This window comes from Marmota monax, unplaced genomic scaffold (assembly GCF_021218885.2).
Source record: "Marmota monax isolate L192 unplaced genomic scaffold, Marmota_monax_Labrador192_F-V1.1 WCK01_AAM20220418_F8-fsc00043, whole genome shotgun sequence".
Lineage (NCBI taxonomy): Eukaryota > Metazoa > Chordata > Mammalia > Rodentia > Sciuridae > Marmota > Marmota monax.
In genome coordinates, this window is record NW_026691982.1 from 3,453,646 (window position 1) to 3,474,009 (window position 20,364).

At 35.6% G+C, this 20,364-nt stretch overlaps 1 long non-coding RNA gene across 1 annotated transcript; it reads left to right on the forward strand.

Annotated features, from left to right (window-relative positions):
* Positions 1–591: 591 nt before the first annotated feature.
* LOC124094388 (uncharacterized) lies at positions 592–4,806 on the forward strand. The gene is made up of 3 exons (XR_006852214.2): positions 592–828; positions 2,938–3,004; positions 4,459–4,806. It is a non-coding gene; the product is annotated as an uncharacterized LOC124094388 (long non-coding RNA).
* The last annotated feature ends 15,558 nt before the right edge of the window (positions 4,807–20,364 follow it).

Sequence of the window (20,364 nt, forward strand, 5' to 3'; positions counted from 1 at the left end):
CCAAGATCTGATATGTGAGATAACACAAGAATTTTCAGAGGTGAAATGATTAGGTTATGAGATGTGTGAGCTAATCAGTGGATTAATCCTCTGATATACATTAACTGGGGGGTAACTGTGGGTAGGATGTGGCTGGAGGAAATAGGTCAGTGGGGGTGGGCTTTTGGGGTATACCTTTTGTTCCACATGTGTGGAGCTCTCTCCGTGCTTCTGGGTTGCCAGATCCTGAGTCTTTTCTCCATTTCCCCTGTGAGGATGGCCTTAGGCCTGAGCCTAAGCAACTCCATTTTAAAGACTCCAGTTTGAAACCTGCAGTCTTACCAGGCACATCCAACAGAACAATTTTATGGCCTCAAACAAGTTACTTCCCCTCATTCTGATAAACAGAGTGAAGCCTCTGGCAGGCTGTCCTCTCCTGATAAGAGGAAAATGGAGAAGATAAGGGTGGAGATCACCAGACCAGATGTTTCTAAACAGAGGGTAATTGATGTCATGGAGAAAACTGGTGGTAGCTGATAAGGATTCCAAGGGGGGGGGGTCAGAAGCCCCCAAATTTAGTATAAATAATAGAGCTGGTGAACAGGGATTCAGCCAGCCGAAACAAGGATGCACTCAAGCTGCAGAACCTGATGAGGACCTAGACTGACATCCCATCACTTGTCATGTTTCCTGATCCTCTGCATGATCCTCACCACTCTCAAACTCTGCAGCCTCCTCTGGACCTTGATGAGAGCTGCAACTTCTCTGTCGGACCCTCTCCTCAATGGGTCATCCACTCCATGCCAGGAAAAGCCTGCCTTGGTTCCTGACCTGATCACCGTGGTCTGAGTGAGTGTGCATCTGCTGGACATAAAGCCTAAGGCTTAAGACTTTGGAATGTAGCAAGCAGAGCGAATGTCTGTCATTAGCTGTTGTGATTAAGTGTGTTTGCTGTGCTTAGAATTAATCTAGAATTGTTTGCTGTGAATTAATTAATCTAGAATTGTTTGCTGTGAATTGATTATGTCTATTACAGTGCCTAACCTTAAGGATTGTTGTTTTCTTATTAAGAACTTATAGAGTGAAATTGTATTGAGTAATTTGAGTGAATAAAGCATTGAAAGGGGCAAAAGACGATGAACATACTTTATTTCTCTCCTCAATTGCAATTTTGCCCCCTCGTGACATCCCCCTTCCACCATGATATTCTGCTTCCCCTAAGGCCAGAGCTAAGGAATAATCCAATCTCTGAATCTCTGAAACCATGAACTAAGATAAACTTTTTCTCCTCTGTTGTTCTTGTTAGGTCATTTATTCACAGCAACGAAAAAAGCTGACTAAAACAATTTCCACCTTCCACTGTAAAAATGCATGTTCCCTGTAGTATAAAATACACGTTTTCCCCTTGTCCTCAAAGTACTATTAAAAGGTTTACTTCTCACAGAGCCATGGTGCTAGATGTGTAAGGTGTTGAGAGACTGCAACAAATCATTTGGAGCAGCCACAACAAACTCTCTGCCATAACTGGGTCAGCTGTGCCTCCCATTTTACTTTCCACAAACTATAAAATCTCTATTCTGGCAGCTCAAAATGAAAATGTTCCTTGATTTTTACCCTTCATTTTTTATGTAGGCCTAAAAGCGTAACAAGAGTTCACTATAATCTGTCAGAATTAATTTCATCTTCTAAATTCAGGGAACATATAGGTCACACAGATTTTATTTAAAAGGAATTAAAACTTGGGAATTTAGTTATTAGGGAAGAAAGATGGAGACAGAGAAACATTATATTATCACCAATTCAATAAACTCAGAAAGAGACATAAGGAAACTGCATTTATAAAAGAAATACAGAAATCAATAAGAGAAAAAATATGAGTTCAGAAGTTTTTGACCTTTAAAACATAATCACTGAATTTTAGAAATACCACAGAACCATGGGGCAAACAATTTAATATAAAAAAAATCTGAAGAGTTAATTAGAAAATATCAAGGATATTACAGAAGTCAGTACAAATGTGCATAGCTCTATGGCCCCTAAAAATGATCTGAGACATGTCTTATTAATCATACATATCTTATTTAGCAATTAGAACAGTGAAAAAATAGTGAACATATCAATGAAAGATAAAAACCACAGCTTCTTGAAATTAAATACCAATAAAACAAATAAGTAAAATAAACAAAAGCTATGTATACAGAAGTATAACTTACTGAGAAGAAAAAAATATGTGAAATTGAAAATAAAAATTTACAAGTGTATCTTGTAAATATTGTTGCAGAAGAAGTGAAAAATAATGAATAGACACCATTTATTTCTTCAATCGTAAGAAGTATCTGAAATATCTGAAGAGTAATGATTATAGTAGCCAATAACTATTGAGTATTTTGTAATGTTCCAGGAAGTATTCCCATCAAAATTTTATACCTATGAATATGTATATGTGTGTGTGTGTGTGTGTGTGTGTGTGAATGTGCACATGTGTTTGCAGTACTAGGGATTAAACCAAGTGCTTTACTACTGAGGTATGTCCCCAGTCCTTTTTTTTTTTTTCTTTTGAAACAGGGTCTCGACAGGCCTTGAACTTGCAGTTCTTGTTCTCAGCTTCTCAAGTAACTGGAATTACAAGCATAAGCTATGGCTCCTGGCTTATATTCTTTAATATTTAAAAATGTCTTATGAAAAATAGAATAAAATTTTGGTTAAGATGAAGGAAGGACTTTGAGTCAGACTGTTTAGATTCAGATTCTGCCTCTGACACTAACAGGTTGTGCAACATTTTGTAAGTTACCAAAACTTTCTATATCTGTTTCCTCTTCTAAATTTCTCATAAGAATATTATGAAGAATAAATAAATTAGCATGTGATAAATTACTCTGAACTGGAAACAATATATAATAGGCTCTATAAAAATGCTAACTAGTGATGATAAATACTAGTATTTTCTCCATTTTGCAGATGAAGAGACTAAATTACAAAGTGTATAAGTTAAGGAACCTACCCACCTTTACATATAGAGGCTATGGTGAGTACAATGAATTTACATTTTTAGATTCTGAAAGAAAAATGCATAGAAAAGGACAAGAAACCACATACCTTTTCTAAATTTAAGCATCTGTAACGGAGAAGGGCTGCAAATGAAAACAGGAATAAGATACATACCAGCATGCAAAAAGGAGTAGCTTCCTTCCTTAGTAACAGGAACAAGGTTTTGAGTTTACAGCAAACAGACCAGAGGAATAAGAGAAGTGACTCTAAACAGAAAGATTGAGGTGGTGTTCTTGTTCTATTTTGGTTTGTGTTTTTCCTCTAATCTATGTTCAGCACATGATTGTTGGAGCTCTTTCTTTGCTTTCACAAATATGGGAAACAGCGCAATCTTGCTTCAGTACAATTGGTCAAATCTCTCATCTGAACAACCTTCAGTTATGTTATATATGGTGATATGGCCTGCAAATAATTGGCAACATTGCCTGTGTTCTAACCAAACTGATATCATGGTGGCTCAAATCAAGTTTGACAACAAACCATGAACTGAATGACAAATGTCCCTTCAGTTTATAATATATTAATGAATGAGGGTTATTTTTTGGCTTATAAGTTGCTTCTATAATTGCAGGCAATAATATCTGGAATGTTTTTACCAGAAGATGTTTAAAAATCATGGAAATTTTGCTTTTCTATTGGGATGAACAACATTTAGATTTCTAAATTTCAAATGTGATTATCTTTGATTATTTGAGCCATAAATTGTTTTTTAAACTATTTTACAAAGGAAAAAAAAACAACATCTGCATTATCATTGCTATAATATCACTCAAAATATCAGTTAGCTAAACTAATTTTTAAAAATTATGTTTATGTTTGGCAGTCAAACAAGCAATAACTATTCTTGACATTTGTTGACAATTGATGTCATTAAGAATAGTTTCAAGTATAGAATTGTAATATTCTGTCACATTTGGAAGTTTTCAGAAATTTAATGAAAACAAAGCATTTCAAAAAAATGTTCTAAGTTTCTATTGTGGCTATCTAGTTTAAAAAGCACAAATTACTAATCTTTTTGAACCAATGGGAAATACTTTGTGCTAACATCATTGCTTTATACTAACATTCTGGGTACTGTAACTTATTTCTCCATTCAATGCTGTATAATTGAAGGAGACATGGATATTTCCTAAATCAAGAAAATATTCTCCTTTTCCTTCAAGAAATCTTATTACAGTTAAATGAATGACACTATATGAGCTCTGTAATCTATCACTGTGTGCTAACAATGTATACAAAAATAAGGTGATGGTGACAATCCAAAAGAAAAAATAATATTTCTGTGTAGGTAAATTAAATAAGACTTCAAGATTGTGTACATTTAATTTTGAATATTTCCTCTGAGCTTTGGTTCCAATTAAATTCAGCACTTCATATTGCTGGCAACATCCATCTTTCAGCTCACAGTGTCCCCTTGTTCCTTTGGTACAGGATGACTTTTGAAGCTGCATCTTTGTGTGCATTTGCACCTTGAAATGGCAGTGGAGCTGTGAGAACATTTACAACTGAGGGAGTGAGGAACAATTAGCTCCTCCACTTCAATGATAAAGAGAAAGGAAACATTTCGTTTAGTATTCAACATAGCACTTTTTTTTTGAGGGAGTCACATATCCATTTCCAAATTTCCATTCTTTATTGACACAAAAATAAATTGAAATAGAGTAATGAATATCCAATCAATAGAATATTCTCATTTATAGTCTTCTAGTATCCTTCATTGCCCAAGGCTACCAGTTACTATAATATATATGTATGTATGTAAAATATATATATTGATAAATTAAGTATATATATTTATATATATTTGATTTACATATATATATATATATATATATATATATATATATATATATATATATATATATATATATATTTAATTTATCAATTTATCAAGTAAGTTTTAAGTTTTATTTCAATACATAAAGTATGATTTTCAATCAAAGTATTATGCCCATATCATTTTAAGGTAACATAAATGCCTGGTACACGAGCCAGGCCTTGGAGAAGTTTTTAACTAATAGAATGATTCACCTTTAATATAAATATTGACCTAAAAATAGTAAAACATATACAGTTCAAAATTTTTCATAATCATAAAATGGATTTGTGTCTTCATTACTCTGGGTAGGAAAGCGGAGCTTTTTTTTTTTTTTTAGGACAAGCCTGACATACATCATCAACCACTAATGAGAAATGAAGTTAGGCTATAAACCACAAGTTGCAATGGAATTTTCTATTTGGAACACTAGTCATTTATTAGAACCATTAAAACTCTTTGGTGTTAGTGGAGATATTTTGATTCTAGAGACTAACTTTTACGAAGAATAGTTAACATGATACAAAATTGTGGGAATAAGATTAGGATAATAAAATGAACCTGACCTTTTGGCTCTAAAATAGATCTAGCTTTAATTCCTATATCCACTACTTATAAATATATATTTTGGGAAACTGCTCAAGCTCTCAAACCTCAGTTTGCTAATCTGTAAAAACAGATAAATAGTAAGCATCCAGAATTGTTTAAATAGTACCAAATAAGACCTGGGCAGAAGGAACTCAGCTTTTATCCACTCACTGGAAACATAATACACAAGATACCCACCTACCTATCTAGTTTTGGACATGGGCAGAAAATAATTAATAATACCCAAGATTCTTCACTCTTTATCTAGTGTTCTTCACAAGATAAACCCATCATTTTTTTAGGGCTTTGAACGACTTGACTCTAAGTATTACTTCATATAACAACATGTTGGGTAAAAACATCTATCTTAAGATATTTTAAGTATTAAATTCATGCAGTTCGTATGCTTATAAGCCTTTGAAACAGTTAATGCAACACAATATATACTAATACTGATAATGATTATGAGACTAAAATAATCATTATAATAATATTGCAATATTGACATGAGAGTGAGGTATTTCTGTTGAATTGTATATTTTATTTTTCTCTTCTATGTCAAGCCAGCTTCCTCAATTTTATGTAAAATCTTAAATAAACGTTGCAAAATGAATTAAAAACTCTGAGAATATCATAACTTTGTTCATTACAATAAAATTTTAATATTTACATTTCTGAAAAGTCTTGCTTTAATTTTCCCATTGACCTTTAGCTAGAACTTTCAGTAAACATATATATTTTTGTAATCTAAATTTAATAAACTGTGACCTTAACAGTTAGTTAAATAGAAAAAGAAATTAAATTATTTTGGAAATTGATTTTATTATACTCACACAACATATCATCTTTGGAAAGAAAGAAGATGAGAAGTTGGAGAGGAAATCTATTTTAATATGTGCAGGGAATAGTCCATATTAACTGATATTCAGAATATATGGAATGACTTAATTATTTATAATATAACACATAAGCAGTGGTTGAGTTTAGAATTTCTGGAGTCTTGTTTTAATAATATACACTAACAGAAAGAAATACTTCAATTAAATCTAAAACTCTAATCTTTATTTAAATTAATATTTAATTTTACATTTAAGTATATACATATATGTTAATAGCTAGTTCACTCCTTTTACCCTTACCAATATTCATTTGTTAAAAGATGTCACATTAGCTAGGTGCAAAGATGCACACCTATAATACCAATGGCTCAGGAGGCTGAGGCAGGAGGATCATGTGTTCAAACCAAGCTTCTGCAACTTAACAAAGCCCTAAGCAACTGAATGAGACCCTGCCTCTAAATAATAGTGATACCAGACTTCAAACTGTACTACAGAGCAATAGTAACAAAAACAGCATGGTACTGGTACCAAAACAGGCGGGTGGACCAATGGTACAGAATAGAGGACACAGAGACCAATCCACAAAATTACAACTATCTTATATTTGATAAAGGGGCTAAAAGCATGCAATGGAGGAAGGATAGCATCTTCAACAAATAGTGCTGGGAAAACGGGAAATCCATATGCAACTAAATGAAACTGAATCCCTTTCTCTCGCCATGCACAAAAGTTAACTCAAAATGGATCAAAGAGCTTGATATCAAATCAGAGACTCTGCGCCTGATAGAAGAAAAAGTTGGCTCCAATCTACATATTGTGGGGTCGGGCTCCATATTCCTTAATAGGACAACCATAGCACAAGAGTTAATAACAAGAATCAACAAATGGGACTTACTTAAACTAAAAATTTTTTTCTCAGCAAGAGAAACAATAAGAGAGGTAAATAGGGAGCCTATATCCTGGGAACAAATTTTTACCCCTCACACTTCAGATAGAGCCCTAATATCCAGAGTATACAAAGAACTCAAAAAATTAAACAATAAGATAACAAATAACCCAATCAACAAATGGGCCAAGGACCTGAACAGACACTTCTCAGAAGAGGGCATACAATCAATCAACAAGTACATGAAAAAATGCTCACCATCTCTAGCAGTCAAAGAAGTGCAATACAAAACCACTCTAAGATACCATCTCACTCCAGTAAGATTGGCAGCCATTATGAAGTCAAACAATAAAAAGTGCTGGCGAGGATGTGGGGAAAAGGGTACACTTGTACATTGCTGGTGGGACTGCAAATTGGTGCAGCAAATTTGGAAACCAGTTTGGAGATTCCTTGGAAAGCTGGGAATGGAACCACCATTGACCCAGCTATTCCCCTTCTCAGACTATTCCGTGAGGATCCTAAAAGAGCATACTATAGGGATACTGCTACATCGATGTTCATAGCAGCACGATTCACAATAGCTAGACTGTGGAACCAACCTGGATGCCCTTCAATAGATGAATGGATAAAAAAAAATGTGGCATTTATACACAATGGAATATTACTCTGCACTAAAAAATGACAAATTCATGGAATTTGCAGGGAAATGGATGGCATTAGAGCAGATTATGCTAAGTGAAGCTAGCCAATCCCTAAAAAACAAATGCCAAATGTCTTCTTTGATATAAGGAGAACAACTAAGAACAGAGCAGGGAGGAAGAGCATGAGAAGAAGATTAACATTAAACAGGGATGAGAGGTGGGAGGGAAAGGGAGAGAGAAGGGAAATTGCATGGAAATGGAAGGAGACCCTCATTGTTATACAAAATTACATATAAGAGGAAGTGAGGGGAAAGGGAAAAAAACAAGGGGGAGAAATGAATTACAGTAGATGGGGTAGAGAGAGAAGATGGGAGGGGAGGGGAGGGGAGGGGGGATGGTAGAGAATAGGAAAGGCAAAAGAATACATCAGACACTAGAATGGCAATATGTAAAACAATGGATGTGTAACTGATGTGATTCTGCAATCTGTATACAGGGTAAAAATGGGAGTTCATAACCCACTTGAATCAAATGCATGAAAGATGTTATGTCAAGAGCTTTGTAATGTTTTGAACAACCAGTAATAAAAATAAATAAATAAATAAATAAATAAATAGTATTTTTAAAAAGGGCTAGGGATGTTGCTCAATGGTTAAGCACCCCTGGGTTCAATCCTTGTTACCGGGGGAAAAAAAAAGTCACATTCTATCTTGCAATTTCAGTATTTTCATAAACTATATGTAAATTGTGTTCCTTCATTCACAGAAGAAAAATGGGTTTCATTTTCTAATGGAGAAATTCATTGCCCCTACAGTGTTCCTTTCCTGTTTTAGATTTTCCCTTCTATAGCTTTGGCAAAATCCAAGTGTACAAAGAGAACAGTATTTCAGATCATTACAGCTTCCTTTCAAATTGAAATGTTGCCCTACTTTCCTTCTGATCAGATCACTACTAGTTTATGTATCCAGTTAAAAGCTGAACAGCAAGTACAAGAATATACTGCATATTCTCTCTGTCTTCACCCTTGCAAGAAAACTATAATTTGCACAAGTTATACTATAAATTCTAACATCTAATTTCATTGAGTAGCTGAATGTATCAAGTGAAAATTTATTGCAACTATTTTCCAAGGGAATTCAATCTCAATATTGGAGAGCATTTCTGAAGCCAGACAATTGCAATATATTTAGTCTCTCAAGTTCATGGAACATAAGGAAGTTTTTGATGAATGGTTTTTATTCTTTGGATTTTTTTGCCTACCAAAGTATCATGCAATACCTTATAAAATGTGCACCAATTGTTGCAAAACAATGGATTTAAAATATAAGTAAGTCTTCATTAATATTCACTAAGATATTTGATATTTAATCAAATGAAAATATTTAATTAAATATGTTTGTAACTCAATGTCTTTAAGAAACCAAGTGATTCCTTTTTAAACCTATCATCAGGATTTCCCACTTTTTTTTAAAAAAAATATTTTCTAGTTGTAGTTGGACACAATATTTTTATTTTGTTTATTTATTTTTATGTGGTGCTGAGGATTGAACCCAGGGCCTCACACGTGCTAGGTGAGCACTCTAGCGCTAAGCCACCACCCCAGCCCAGGATTTCCCACTTCTTCAATGAAGTGATTTCAGTTTACTTTTAGCTTTCTAATGTTATGAATACAATATTTCAAAAAGTATATACCTTTTTAAATAAATATGGAATGAAGAACACCATCATGAGAAATAATACATAATAAATGTAAGGGTTTCAAAAATATTAAAAATTTATCTTAAGAAGACATAAAATACAAAATGCTAACATCAGAAAAAGGGCAGGATACCATAAAAGATATTTCTTGACAGTAGTCTCACATAAAAATTTAAAATATATTAAAATGGGAATTCCTTTATTCCTTGGTAATTGCAAATTTAATTCACTCATTTTTTTTAAAGAGAGAGAGAGAATTTTAATATTTATTTTTTAGTTTTTGGCAGACACAACATGTTTGTTTGTATGTGGTGCTGAGGATCGAACCTGGCCGCACACATGCCAGGCGAGCGCGCTACCGATTGAGCCACATCCCCAGCCTAAACTTAGTTCACTCTTGATGATTTCTTTCCTTTTTCTTTCTCTCCCTCCCTCCCTCTCTCCTCCCTCCCTCCCTCTCTCTCTCCCTCCCTGCCTCCCTCCCTCTCTCCCTCCCTCTCTCTCCTTCCTTCTCTTTCTTCTTCCTTTCTTAATATTTATTTCTTTTCTCCCTCCTACCTTCCTTTTTAAAATGTGTCCTTTTTATTTTCTTTCCTTCTCTTCCTGCTTTCCTCTCTTCATTCCTTTATTTTTGCTTTCACAAGTGCCATGAATTCTATCTTGCTAGAACAAATTTTTATGTATTTTTTATTTACACTCTCTACATAAAATGAGACTAACTTTTTCAAATTGCTCCACATGTGGCAAAAATGGTTTCAAGAGTGTTAAACTGCTGAGAGCCATAGCCAAGTAGGAATGACGCATGGCAATTTCCTTGTCAGCCTACCCAATGTTGCTTAGAGGGAGGACTCTCCATTGTGGAAATGGGCTTGCCTTGGACCCAGGTCATCTGCAGTGACATTGCATGAATGTTTGAGAAAGGTGACCCTGCTCAAGGACCAGGGTGGATCCGGGTTTAGGGTGCATCTGGGTTTAGGGTCGATCCTGCTGGGAATAGGGCGGTTCCAGGTTTAAGGTGGATCCTGCTGGGAATAGGGCGTATCCTGCTGCCTCAGGCACCCACTCCTTGAGTTCCTGTTGAGTTCTCGCGGGATTCAGACAGTATTTGGTATGCAGAGCCCGGTGGAGTGTGTGGAATTTTCCCAGAACGTGCGTGTAGAGCTGGTGAGAGTTGGGAATAAAGAATTGCTGTTTGAATCTACAAGGCAGTGTGGTGGCCCGGTTATTTTGTGCCCAGCCAGACTGCGGCATTTGGTGGCCTGTACGGGGAATGTCTGAAACTTGGAGGTAAGTGAAATTACTCGCCCCTGTAGGAGAGCGAAAGAATGGGTGACCATTTCAAAAAACAATGTGTTCTAGTTTTGATTTATTTTGTTTTTGTTTCAAGCTGCCTATCCCTGGAAATTTCTCAGGCAAACTGGGAAAAATGGTTGCCTCAAGGTTTGAAGTTTGTCGGCCCTGAGGAAGAGAAAATTGATTCAACGATTTTTTTATTCCGTTTTTGTTTCATTCAGTTTCAGTTTTGTTTTGTGTTATCTTATTGCGTTGCGTTATCTTTATAGTAGAGTAGAAATTAGTAAAAAAAACAAACTGGAAGAGTGTTAAGTAAATTGTTAGAGGTTCAGACCATGGAGAAAGACATTTTAGATCAAGCAAAAGAGAAGGTCTCTCGAGCTAGTCAGACAGAGGAAGAAAATTTAAAGAAAAAAGGGCTATTAGGAAAAAGGCTACAACAGGAGGCTCTTACTAACTCCGTTCTATCACCAGAGGGCGTAATTCAACCAACAGCTCCACCTATGGAGACAGCTGAGTGACCCTCAACCCCCGTAGTTGATAAATGGGATCCTGAGACAGGACCTCAAAGATTAGCATGCCCTGTACTTGAGCAGACAGGAGGGCAGCGAATTCACCGTGCTTTAGATTTCAAAACAGTGAAGCAGTTAAAGGAGGCCGTAAAAACCTATGGTCCCCAAGCACCCTTCACAGTAAGCATGGTCGAATCCATTACCAACTTGGACATAACACCAGCAAATTGGGCTATCATGTGTAAATCTGTGCTAAATGGACGACAATATTTGTTATGGAAGGTTGCCAATGAGGAATTTTGCACAGATTCAGCTAGGCGAAATGCAGTAGCCGGTTACCCTCAAAGAAATCTAGATATGTTGTTAGGAAAAGGACCTTATGAGGGTCAACGGCAACAAATTGAATATGATCCTGCTATATATGCACAAATTGCTGCAGACACAGTTAGGGCATGGAAGACTTACAAGACATTGAGATTTACAAGGTCAGCTATCTAAGGTAATACAGAGAGCTAATGAACCTTACGCTGAATTTGTAGATAGGCTTATTCAAACAGCTGCCAGAATTTTGGGAGATACAGAACAAGCAATGCCATTAATAAAACAACTGGCTTATGATCAAGCAAATCGTTTCTGCAGAGAGGTTATTAGACCATGGAAACTTAAGATTTAAACACATATATTAAATTATGTAGAGACATTAATGAACAAGGGCAAGTCTTGGCAGCTGCAGTACAACAGGCTTTAGATGCCAGGCCAAAAACATGCTACAATTGTGAACAAACAGGACATTTTAAAAGGAATTGCCCCATAGGAAAAGGGTTTAACAAAACTAGGTATCAAAGGAATAGAATACCGGGTATTTGCCCACAATGCCATAGAGGGAGACATTGGGCTAATGAATGCCGTTCTCAAACCACCATAGAGGGAAGTCCCTTATCAAAAAACGGACAAGGACCAGGTATTTACCCACGATATCGTGGAGAAATGCATCAGGCTCCATTGCCAAAAAACGGACTGGGGGGCCCAATGCTCCGGGGCCCACAACCACAAATATACAGGGCAGTGGAGGAACCCAGCAACACCATCAGTGTAGTGCCCAGGACACATTGTCCATTAAATCCCTCATCAGACAAACCAGAGGGAGCACAGCGTTGGACATCTGCACCTCTGCCAGAGCAGTACTAACTCCAGAGATGGGAGTTCAAATCATTCAAATCATTTACATCCCACAGGAGTAAAAGGACCTCTTCCCCAAGGAACAGTAGGCTTATTATTGGGACGCAGTTCTTCTACACTAAAAGGACTTATAATAAGTCCTGGGGTAATTGATCCTGATTATGTAGGTGAAATAAAAATTATAGCTAGTTCTCCAAGAGGTATATCAGTAATTTCACCAGGAGATAGAATAGCACAGTTATTAATAATACCCAGCCTGCATAATAAATTTTCCTGTCGTAGTGTAGAAAGAGGTTCCAGGGGATTAGGCTCCACAGGTGTAGATTGGGCTATGCTGTCTTTAAATTTATATTCTCGCCCAATGCTAAAACTAAATATTCAAGGACATGAATTTAATGGGCTACTGGACACAGGTGCTGACCTTAGCATCATATCTCGTCAAGAATGGCCAAAACATTGGCCATTACAACAAGCCACTCAAACGCATTGAGGCCTAGGAGTAGTGACTAATCCCCACAGAAGTGCAATGGTATTAGATTGGAAGGATCCTGAAGGATGTGAAGGAACTATACAGCCATATGTATTGGATCATCTTCCTATAAATTTATGGGGACAAGATGTCCTAGATCAATTAGGTTTGACATTATCAAATAACATCAATCCTAATGTGCCCACTACTAGGGCTAGACAAGGTTTTAGGAAAGAAAAAAGATCAGGAGAATAAGAATAAGGTATAGCAGCACCAATTAAAATAGATCAAGGAATAAATAGACATGGATTGGGTTTTCAGAAAGGGCCACTGAGACAATCAAAATTACTTGGAAATCAGAAAGACCAGTGTGGGTTCCTAAGTGGCCCCTGACTAAAGAAAAGATACAAGTAGCCCATGACCTGGTCAAACAACAATTTGCGGAAGGACATATACAACCTTCCGTACCTCCCCATGATACTCCAATTTTTGTCATCAAAAAGAAATCTGGTAAATGGAGATTATTGCAAGATTTAAGAGCCATTAATAATGAGATGGTTATTATGGGACCTGCTCAATCAGGGATTCCCCAATTGTCTGCTTTGCCAAAAACCTGGCATGTTTTAGCTATAGATATTAAAGATTGTTTTTTTTCAATTCCAATTCATCCCGAGGATAGTCCACATTTTGTGTTTACTATCCCTGCACTAAATCATGAAGGTCCTGATCAGAGATATGAATGGAAAGTACTCCCTCAAGGGATGGCTAACAGTCCGACTATGTGTCAAATCTATGTTAACAAAGCAATCCAGCCACTTAGAAATCAAAATCCTGAACTACAAATATTTCACTATATGGATGATGTATTATTAGCACATAAAGATAAAAACACATTGCTGGAATGTTATGCCACACTTACAAACTTATTAAAAAATTATAATCTAGAGATAGCAATAGATAAAGTACAATTAAATTTTCCAATTAATTATTTAGGAGTTCTATTATCCTCAACCATGGTCCGTCCACCAAAAATTCAAATACGAGTAGATCAACTCAAATCACTTAACGACTTTCAAAAGTTATTGGGAGACATAAATTGGATAAGGCCTTATCTAGGCATACCAACAGGAGAGTTGGGACCTTTATTTGATATCCTAAAAGGTCCATCAGATCCAAATTCACACCGCATGTTACCTCCTAAAGCAAGAAAGGCACTAAAAATTATTGAAACATATATGGAAAATATGCATTTGGGTAGAATTGATATAAGTTTGCCTTTATTATCTATTGTACTACCAACAAAAAATATTCCTACAGGAGTATTTTGGCAAGAAGGTCCATTATTGTGGATACATTTATCTTATTCTCCTAACACTATTATTACTAGGTATCCTGAGGTTGTAGGACAATTAATACTCAAAGGAATAAAAGCAGTGAAGGGAGTGTTTGGAATTTCTCCCAATAAAATTATTACTCCATATACTATGGATCAAATTGATGAGTTAGCTAATGAATTAAATACTTGGGCAATAATCATATGTAAATTTAATGTTTCATTTGATAATCACTTACCATCTAATCTTTTGTTGTCTTTTTGGTATAAGCATCCTGTATTTTTTCCAAAAATGACAAGAAAAACACCTATCATGAATGCTCCAAATATATTCACTGATGGGTCAAATAATGGTACAGCAGCAGTAGTTACCCCTGATCAAACTTTTACATTTTTAGTACCCAAACAATCCACTCAAAAGGTAGAGCTTAATGCAGTTTTACAAGCTTTTGTGATGTTTAAAGATTCTGTATTTAATTTATTTTCTGATAGTCGGTATATAGTTAATGCTATAATATCCCTTGAAGATGCTGGTAGGATTTCCCCTTCCTCTACTGTTTTCTCTTTGTTTTCCACTAAACAAAGTCTAATCTGGGACAGAAAAGATCCATTCTTTATAGGACATATCAGGGCACATACAGGATTGCCTGGAGCCCTTAGTTTGGGCAATGATTTAGCAGATAAAACTACACATGACATACATATTTTCTCTACACTAGAAGAAGCTACAAATTTTCATAAAAGGTTCCATGTTAATGCTAATACTTTACAAAAGCGTTTTAAAATAACTAAGGAACAAGCCAGACATATAATAAAACAATGTCAAAATTGTGTGACCTTTTTACCACAAGTTAATCTTGGAGTCAATCCTAGAGGACTGATACCTAACCATATTTGGCAGATGGATGTCACACACTTGCCAGAATTTGGAAAATTAAAATATTTGCATGTTACAGTTGATACTTCTTCTGGATTTTTGATGGGATCCCTTCATGCCGGAGAAAAAACTAAAGATGTTATAGCTCATTGCTTACAAAATTTTGCCACTGTGGGCGTTCCAAACCAGTTAAAAAACAGATAATGGTCCTGGCTATACCTCTACCTCTTTTAAACAATTTTGCTCATCATTTGGTATTACTCTTATAACAGGAATCCCATACAATCCACAGGGACAAGGCATAGTTGAAAGAGCTCATCAAATTATTAAAATGTACTTATTAAAGCAAAAAGAGGGAGTTGGAAAGGGGTATATACCCCCCAAAGATAAACTTAAAATAACACTTTTTACTCTAAACTTTTTAAATTTGGATTCATCAGGGCTTAGTGCTGCGGAAAGACATATGCATCCAAAAAATGTACATAAGCCTAAGGTACTTTGGAAAGATATTCTAACAGGACAATGGAAAGGTCCTGACCCAGTGATTGTCTGGAGTCGGGGTTCTGTTTGTGTGTTTCCACAGGGAGAACAGCAGCTGATTTGGATTCCAGAGAGACTAACCAAAGCAATTTCTACAGACCAAAAAGAAGATGATTTGACTCAAATCCATAACAGCTGATATCCAGAGCTCCAGCTTGGCTATTCTTACATCTACGACAGTGATTAACTAGGATGCTTTTTTCAATATCTATTTTATTATTGCCTTTTCCCACATCATAAAGTTTTATTTTATTTTTTGAGCTCATACAAACCTAAGTTAATGTTTTTCTGATCAGTTTTATTTTTTGACTGTGGAGTTTTTAAACATTGCAATGGAAATTTCACCTGTGTAAAGCTACAAGGCCTTTACTATTGTCTTATATGTTGTACGTTTGTGTGCACTCTTGTGTTTTGTGTTGCATGTCTGTGTGTGCGTATGTCCATATTTCATATATGAGTCGCGCTCATGGATCCGAATTTTTTTTTATTCACTTGATTTAAATGGTTTAATTTAAATTAGTCAAACAGCTGTTAAGGATTGTTTTTAAAGGAGGTAAACAGATCTGTTTGTTTACTTTCACCTTTCCTTTTCATTATATTTAATAATTCTGTTCAGGATAATGTCTCTTTAGCATCATTGCCAGAATTCCTATCTTCATCCCAGTGCCAGTGAAGACAAAGATAAAACCAAACTACAGCTTCTATGATAGCTATCACAGTAAACTGTATAAACTGAAGCATCAATGAATGTAACTCAACAAGTAATGCTCAATCAAGGAGTCTACTTACTTTGGGAGGAAATGGACATATTGATAGACTCCTCCACTTTCAACTGCTTGCAGAACTTGCCTGGACTATGTATCACTTGTATACATTGTGAACTATTGTTTGGTGCAGCGAATTGTGTTAGTGCTGGCATATCTTTGCTGATGGTGTCACCAGTGATGCAATTTTTCCAAAGGAGCCATTAATTGGCTTGGTGTTGTGGCATTTCTGTATCCTCCTCCCTTCTGCTAGTGATGGTCTAAAATTTGGGGGCCAACAGAGGTGAGCAAAGAACCTCACCCCACCACTGGTGTATAGGCCTATCCACAAGAATGGCTGTATGCTGGACCGGTAGTCAGTGACGGGTATGATCCAATTGCAGTGGTACCAACCTAAGACAGGAGGCTGACGCCTAGAGGTCAGATCATCCGATGATGGGTAAGGACCATATGTTGAATTGGACAACCTAACAGGCAGGGTCCCTAAGCCACATTGCTTGTTGTTTAATTAATCAGAAGGGGGGAGATGCTGAGAGCCATTGCCAAGTAGGAATGACGCATGGCAATTTCCTTGTCAGCCTACCCAATGTTGCTTAGAGGGAGGACTCTCCATTGTGGAAATGGGCTTGCCTTGGACCCAGGTCATCTGCAGTGACATTGCATGAATGTTTGAGAAAGGTGACCCTGCTCAAGGACCAGGGTGGATCCGGGTTTAGGGTGCATCTGGGTTTAGGGTCGATCCTGCTGGGAATAGGGCGGTTCCAGGTTTAAGGTGGATCCTGCTGGGAATAGGGCGTATCCTGCTGCCTCAGGCGCCCACTCCTTGAGTTCCCATTGAGTTCTCGTGGGATTCAGAGAGTATTTGGTATGCAGAGCCCCAGTGGAGTGTGTGGAATTTTCCCAGAACGTGCGTGTAGAGCGATGAGAGTTGGGAATAAAGAATTGCTGTTTGAATCTACAAGGCAGTGTGGTGGCCCGGTTATTTTGTGCCCAGCCAGACTGTGGCATTAAACAATAAATCTTTTGAAAGCAATCTCAGAAAAATCTTCTATGCAACATAGTATATGTTAAAGAGAGACAATTTAAAACATCAATGAGAATGTGCTTCAAGTACTGGTAAAAATTAATGTTGCTTAAAACCACTATGAACTCTTTTCTATGCTGTATCTATTTACGTAACTATATGAATAGCTATTGCCCTAGTAATTCCACTAAGAAGTATGTTCTCATCAAAATGCAAACATGTTCTTTGAAAGTCATGTGCAAGTGTGTGCATAACAATACCACTTATAATAGTCAAAATCAAAAATTAATCAAAACTCAACAGCATAGATGAATAAATTACAGTGTATTCATGCAGTGGAATACTCATCAACAATGAAAAAGAACAAAATATCTCTCAAACAAAAGCATGGTATAATCACAAGTACAATGTCAAGAAAAACAAGCTGGCATAGAAAAACACATCCTGTACAATAATGACTTTTGCATCGTTTACATACAGCCAAAACATATATCTAATATTAGAAATCACATGGCAGAAATGGTAACTGGCAATTTTTCTTTCCCCTTCTCTGGGATGCAATGAATTCTCCTAACAGTTTTCCTCTCTACTTTTCTTCCAGTTTAAGTAACACAGATAATTAGATAAATGTATATTAAACATATATTAGATAAGTGTATACTACTAATTACATTTATACTGGAATTAATGAAAGCTTTGTAGGAATTTTTGCAAAGATATTATTTGGTAAGATTAGTAAGCAATTTGATATGCTAATTTCATAAGAGTATGAAATGATATAAAGATTAAGAATATGATATAAAATGGGCCAGGCATGGTGGTGCACAACTGTAATCCCAATGTCTCAGGAAGCTGAGGTAGGCGGATCTTGAGTTCAAAGCCATGCCCCTGAATTCAATCCCTGGTACCCCTCACTCCCCAAAAAAAGGAAATGATAAAAATGGTACTTCTTCCATAGATTGAAATGTGTGTGTGTGTGTGTGTATGTGTGTGTGTATTTTTAACCATGTTCAGATATTTGGAGAATTCACTTTTGACCTGAAGACTAGAACATCTTCATCATTTCTGCTTACAATATTTTTACATTGATCTCAAACATTTTTGAGAAAGAAAATATTATATTTTATTTGGAATAAGAAAGCCTAAGATTCTGTTATTTAATCTTTTCATTTCTTATTCCAGCTGTATAAGTGAAATAGAATGCATTTCTTTTCAGTATCAAGATCACTTCTTTCCTTCTGAACTGTCCGATTTAATTAAATTCTGCATTTAAATTAATATTTTATCTAGATGAAACATTATTTGTTTTGCTTTTTTCCAAAAACTCACAAATTAAAGAGCAATTTTTAAATACTTGGCTATTGCCATTTGAGGGAAGAAGATATTGTTACTAGTAAGCCCTGAACTTCTCAGTTGGCAGGCATGTGTTGAACACTAGGAATACTAGTTAGATTAGTTTGAAGCTTCTTTAAAGGAATTCTCAATATTTAACATATTTTCATCTTAAAAAAATCAGTTCTTCAATGAGTTTTGATCTTTATGTAGAATTAATTACTAAAATGCATGCAATGGTACTTTCTGGAACTCAATTAATGTATTAGTATTTTGCATTTGGTTCAGTACATTATTCTTTCCTAGAAAAATAATTAAATAGTATTATATCCCAAAGCAAAGTTTTGTTATTTTCATAACAGTTAAAAACTATCATTTCTTAAGTGTTTTCTAAGGTTGGGATAAATGCATATTTAAAAACTGTTTTCGAAATTGCATAGGAAAGGAAAATACAATTTGTAAACAAATTTTTCACAATTCTCCTCATTGCAGTGACAATAAATAACTTGTGCTCTAAGGATAAAAATATAGTTCTCCAAGTAAATTTTTCCTCAGGCACAGAGAAATGTGCTTTCAGAAAAGAATACTTAGAAAGTGACAGCATTATTTCATTCAAATATATGGTATCACACAGTCAAGACTGTTAGAAGAACTCAAGTTATACTCTTAAAAGTCAAGGAAGAGATAAATATGTTCAATCAACACAAAATGATTCAGTTTCTTTATTAATATGAAATCATAATCTAAACCATTTAAAATGTGAATCAATGTTAAGGGACAAAAATATAAATGTACTAATCTAAAAGTCATATTTGCACCTATATTCTCTATGAAGCACCCATACCTACTTTTATTAATTAATGTAAATTGTTTAAAGTAAGTGATTTGTAAGAAGCTCAGGTAAAGTTTGATATGTTTATCATTCAAAAATACACTTTTATATCTCTTAAGCAGAACTTGAAAGTTCACTTCCAAACCAATCTTTCAGTGGCTTAAATCAAAATCAGTAAACCAAGAGTAATCTCCCCCACAGAGTTACCCAAGATAAAAAGAACTTTTTCTTGTACCTGTTGGTTATTTGTATGTCTTCTCTGGATAAATGTTTACTGAAGACTTTTGTTCATTTTTAATAGGAAAGTTTGTGTTTTGCTATTGGGTTGTATGATTTTTTTTTTAATATTAACCTTGATTAGACATAAGTCAACCGTGTCTCTCATAGAGCCAATTGTTTTATAGAAAAGATTTAACGATTGATTCTTTTGATGGTGAAACACAACACATCCTCATTTGGGCAGGTAAATTGTAGAACTCTGTTACTTACAGATCCAACTAATAGAATGCTGTCTGCAGGCAAAGCCAAGGCCACAAGGGGTCTCACCAGGAGACAAACTAGATCTTAGGGGGCAGTATATGTATGGCAAAGGGGTGGGATTAACCAGGTTGGTTTCCCAGCCTCCTTGTGAATGGGCTCATTTGAATATTTTCAGGCTCCAGGGTATCGAGGCTATTCCTAGTTATCTAGTACCTGTTTCTGAGGGTTAAAACT